This window comes from Otolemur garnettii, unplaced genomic scaffold, assembly GCF_000181295.1.
Source record: "Otolemur garnettii isolate 467f Iridium unplaced genomic scaffold, OtoGar3 scaffold00011, whole genome shotgun sequence".
NCBI classification, from domain to species: domain Eukaryota; kingdom Metazoa; phylum Chordata; class Mammalia; order Primates; family Galagidae; genus Otolemur; species Otolemur garnettii.
In genome coordinates this window covers 31953385-31958712 of record NW_003852406.1, presented here as the reverse complement: position 1 = coordinate 31958712, position 5328 = coordinate 31953385, and positions in this window count along the sequence as shown.

The following is a 5328-nucleotide window of genomic DNA, read 5'->3' as shown; positions in this document are numbered from 1 at the left end:
CGTAGCGGTCAGGCGCGTCCCGGGGCCCTGCCCCCGGCCCCGCCCACGAGCCCCTCGGCCGCGGGCCCCGCCCCCGGAGTCTGTCCGGGTAACACAGGCGGAACTCTGGAGGTTCCCGCCCACCTCTCTGCCCACCACAAATTCCCCGCCCCTCGATGAGCCGCGCTCCCACGGGGCCCCGCTCACGGTGTCCCGGATTCTCCGCCTCTCGTTCCCCGAGCCCCGCCTCTCTTATGGCCCCGCACTTGCGACTCCACCACCTTCTACTGCCGACCTGGTTCCGTGCGAAAGCTCCCCCACCCCAGCGGGGCTAGTCCAGCCGCCTGAGCAGGGCATCTGGTCCTACCGAGAGCAAACACTAGTTTAATATTTAATTTTCTGCCCTGGGTGACCCCAGCCTCGAGTCCCCCGCGCTGCTGCCCAGCTCTTCAGATCAACAGAACTTTCTTTCGTCCTCTTCCTGGAAACACTTTTCCCCCAGACTCTGCCTCCTGGGCTTCGGAAGAACACTTCAGTCGTGTCCTTTCTGCCTTCATAAACCAGGAAGGGGCCTACTACCAAGTGCCTCATTTAGCAAATGACTCCTGAATACCGTTAGTTACAAGCAGATCCTGGGGTTCTGTGACTTATAGAGCTGAATCTACCTTTAAAGTGGGGAGCAGAAATCTGGGTAAAAATACCTAGAACGACCATGCTAATAATATGAACGACGGTGACGGTCCCCTGGTGTATCAGCGAGGGGGGCAATCATGCCCATTCCCACTAATGAGAATTATTGTTCTAAAATATATAACTCACCTGTTTATTTCCCAATCCAGTGAAAGGACATTGGCAAGCTGTTTAACCTTGGACAAGTTACTTACATTCTATCTCGGCTTTATTCTCTGCATAATGTTGATACTTCAGAGTTGATACGAGAATTGATGTTTTTGGAGTGCTTAAAATACTGCCTAGCATATATCGTGTGTGTGTGAAGAGAAAGAAGGGGAAAGAGAGAAGGAAATAGAAGAGGGAGAGGAAGGAAGGAAGAAAAGAAAGAGAAGAAATACACATCTTGATCCTCTTCCTAACACAGAACAGTATAGTAAATGGACTCAGACTGTGTGGATTTGAGATCTCTGACTTTAACTCCGTGTCTAAGCAGGGCCAAGTTAAGTTCTCCAGTCAGCTTTCTTCTCCCCAACAGGGGTGATACCAATACCTCCTCTCTAGGGTCGCGGGGATGGTCAAGTCATGCCTGGCACATGGTCATTAATTTTTTTTTTTTTTTTTTACTCTAGCGACATCCAACAAGAAAGTTATCCATTCTTTGTATCTGGGTTTTGCTTTTCTTTATAAAGAAGACAATCAAAAAAGACAACTATAAAGTGGTCATTACTGACTAAAAATAAGTTTAAAAGGTAAGTGCAAATTTCTTAGAACAGTAACAAATTTTTTTCTTAAAAACAAGTTTAAAATTATAAAAGGTGTAGGGTACAAGATAGTTCTCAATATAGAAACCCGTATTTGAAACTCTTACCATTTTTTCTTTTGTTGTTGTTAATTTTGAGAGAGGGGCTCTGTGGCTGGGGCTAGAGTATTGACTAGGGTGATCAGACATCCCACTTTTAAACAATTTGTCCTGAGTCCCTTGGCATTTTAAAAAAGTATCGATTTTTTGGAAAGAATGTACGAACGGGCAGGAGAACAGGAAGGAAATATATGGTTTTTGGCCGCCATGTGCCTATTTTGCCAGAATATGAGTTTTATATTATTTTTGTTAATTTTATAATGTTAAACTGTAATAACAACAAATAATTGTTGAGAAGTGATTATTGAGAACTGCTTATCAAAGTTTGCATTGTTGTCAGGCCCCCCCCAGTTGTCCCCCTTTACAAATGTTAAAATCTGGTCACTCTAGTATTGACATAATAGCTCACTGCAGCCTCAAACTCCTGGGCTCAAACTCCTTCTGCCTCAGCCTTCACCTCCCAAATAGCTGGGACTACAGGTGCACTACCAAGCCCAGTTAACGTTTTTCTATTTTTATAGAGACAGCCTTCTCACTCTTGCTCAAGCTGGTCTCAAGCTCCTGGCCTCAAGCAATCCTCCCATGTCAGCCTCTTAAAGTGCTAGCACTACAGGCGTTAGCCATAGTACCCCTGCCCTTGAAACCCTTACTTTTGATTAATTTGCTTTGGACATTATCAAAAAAGTTAATGAATTAATTAGAGTCAAAATGACTCTAGAGTCAAAAAGTTAATGAATTAATAGATACACAACAGAGCTGACTGAAAATGAAAATTAAAAAAAAAAAAATAAGCCAAAATCCTAGAAACTAATTTTAAGGAACATTTTAAAGGTTGCAGAACCATCCCAGGATTCGTAAAGATAACTTTTTCCTTTGAAAGCACTTTTTAAATGATTAATAACAGGCAGAAGACTTTAAAGAAAACAAGAAAGTGCAGCTGCTTTGCCTGCGATGTCTTGACCCATTTCTCCTCTCATCCACTATCCTCCCTAAGTCACTTAAAATCTTCCTTGTTCCTCAAAGCACACATTTGTCACCAGCCTGTCCCTAGTCTCCCAGCAGTTCCCGCCAGTTTTCCCTCCTTTGTGGTCACCTCTAGAACAATTCTGCCTTTTCAATAAGATCAGTAGTGAAGTGTGCACCAAATAACTTCTAATTTGAATACACTATGGAGATTATGAGCGATTTGTGTTAAAAAAAAAAAAAAGGAAAGGATGAAGAAGACAAAGCAGAAGGGAAGGAAGGAAGGAAGGAGAAGGGGAAGGGGAAAGGGAAAGGAAGGGAGGGAGGCAGTCAGTCTGGCTGGCTGGCTTTTGGGAACCAGCTAGAAGAGTAAACGAACCAGAGGGGGAATGGCCAATGGCGGGGAATTGAGAAAACAAATCACACTAGAGATGGAGATTGCATGAATGATAAGAGACGGATGGTGAGGTCTGGGGCAGCTGATGACGACAGCCAGCACGGAACCGAGAGAACAGCTTTATTTATATAGTACCTAAACAAGGTTGCATATGTTAACAATGTTGCAAATCAGCACGGAAAGCTTGTGGAAATGTTTCCATTTTACAAGGTTGAGGGGAAGTAATAGTACATGGGGTGTTTAGATGAAGATGTTTAGATTCCTCATTGGTTACAATCTATCCACCTTCCATGTCCACATTCCTGACATTCCATTCTACTGGCCCTCTGAATTAATCTTGATGCCTATGTGCTAATGAAAAAGGGAGACCAGAAGGCCAGGAAGCCAGTCCCTGGAAAGATGCTGTAACAAAGTGTCCTTGCCTAAATTTCCAAGAATATCTACTTAGATGTTCAAAAAGCTCTATGACAAAGGGGAAGTTTAGCTATTATCAGTTTAGCAGGAGATAAACTGTCTTCACATCAAGAACATGGCTTCTGAGTCATCCACTTTCAAGATTGCACTGTGCAGTTAGTCCAAGCATCCTTGGGCACTTTGTACTAGACTTGAGCATGAAAACTGCAGACAAATAGGAAAATCATACTATATGTTAGTACAGGTGTAGTGAAGCTGGAAGCTGCAATTACTTTGTCAATTTTTTTTCTTTTTTTGATAAAGAAAAATTAAATGCCAAAACAAATTCAATACCTATTTCTTGCGTAACCTCCAATTTCTACGATGTAGTCATCAAAACAGCTTTGTAATTAGCTTTTTCAATACTTTGGACTTCAGGGACAGAAAATTGGGTTAATCACAACCCTGGTTCCCAACACTCCCAGCATTGGGTTGTACACAACCTGCTTTCAGTTGTGTAGCCTAAGGATCCTGACTGTGCTATCCCCTAAACCTGGGGCCTTGACCATCTAGTACCACTTACTAGCCACTCCCTTGCCATCTCATCTGAGGGTATCACTCTGAATTTTTACATTACTTTGCTTTCTTTTCATATGAATTCCATCTATAACCTGCAAATTGTATTTTTAAAGTTTCAACAGGTGAGCATATTTTGAGACTATCTTTGGTTATAACTTTTTTTTTTTTTGCTTACTATACTTCTATTTTGTTGTCACTAAGGATTAGTTCTGATCACTATGTAATATTCCATTCTACAAATATATCTCATTTTATTAATCTGCTCTTAGGTGGGAATGTCACCGGTGCTTTTTGCTTTGTAAACAGAGTCATGAAAATTCTTGTATATATCCGTTTAATCTCTATGCATGTTTTGCCTTGGTATACACTTAGGATTGAAATTTGTGGATTATAGGGCATTTAAAACGTTCAACTTGAAAAGGTAGTATCAAATTTTCTGAAGGACTGAGCCACTTTTCATTAACATCAGCAATGCATAAGAGATCACGTGGAAATCCTCTAATACTTGCTATTGCCAGACTTTAACATGAGTATGAAATGCTACCTCATTGTGGTCTTGACTTGCATTGTGACTTCTTCCACTTTGTAACTTGTCTTTTCACATTCTTTGAAGAAAGACACCTTAAGGTCTATTTTGAAGAATAAAGAAATTACTTCAAATAGACAAATTCACTAATGTTTTTATTGCACTCGAATGTTTACAGCAGCTCAATTCACATTTGAAAAGATGAGGAAACGATCCAAGTGCCTTATCAACCAATGAATGGATTAATAAACTGTGGTGTATGTATACCATGGAATACTATTTAGCCATGAAAATATGGAGACTTGACATCTTTTGTATTTACCTGAAAAATCATCTCCTTAAGCATGAAAACATCCCATGTACTCAATACTAACTTGAAACTATCAATCTATGGGTCGTGACCCACAGGAACTGTATTAAAGGGCCATGGTATTAGGAAGGTTGAGAACCACTGTAGTAGATGAACAACTACGGGCTCATAGAAGAAAAACACAATTAGATTCAAGTAGGGGGAAGGGAGAAGGGGCTCAGTAAGCTTCATACTGGGTACACCTGGGGTGAAGGAGTCAAGGACAGCTTGGAGTTTTCCCAGCAGATGCAAGCAGTGCAACCAAATTGGGTGTACTCTTCTATTATTCTGAAATTAAAAAAAAAAAAAGACTTTTTGTCCTAGTAAGTCCTAAGGTAACCCAGTAGCCACTTTTTCAGAGTTTTAAAGGTTTTTTTGTTCTGTTTTGTTTTACATTTAAATCCTTTTTCCTAGGGATGAAAGAAAGCAATTTTCACCTTTCTGCATACAAATGACCAATTGTTGCAGCCCTAATTATCCAATAGGCTTCTCTGATTAACCTACCACCTCTTATATCAAAGTTCAGAGCTGGCATGGGTTTTTATCTGGGCAAGCTATTCTATTCCATTGGGAAATCTGTCTGTTCCTTAGCTACTAACGTGCTATTTCAA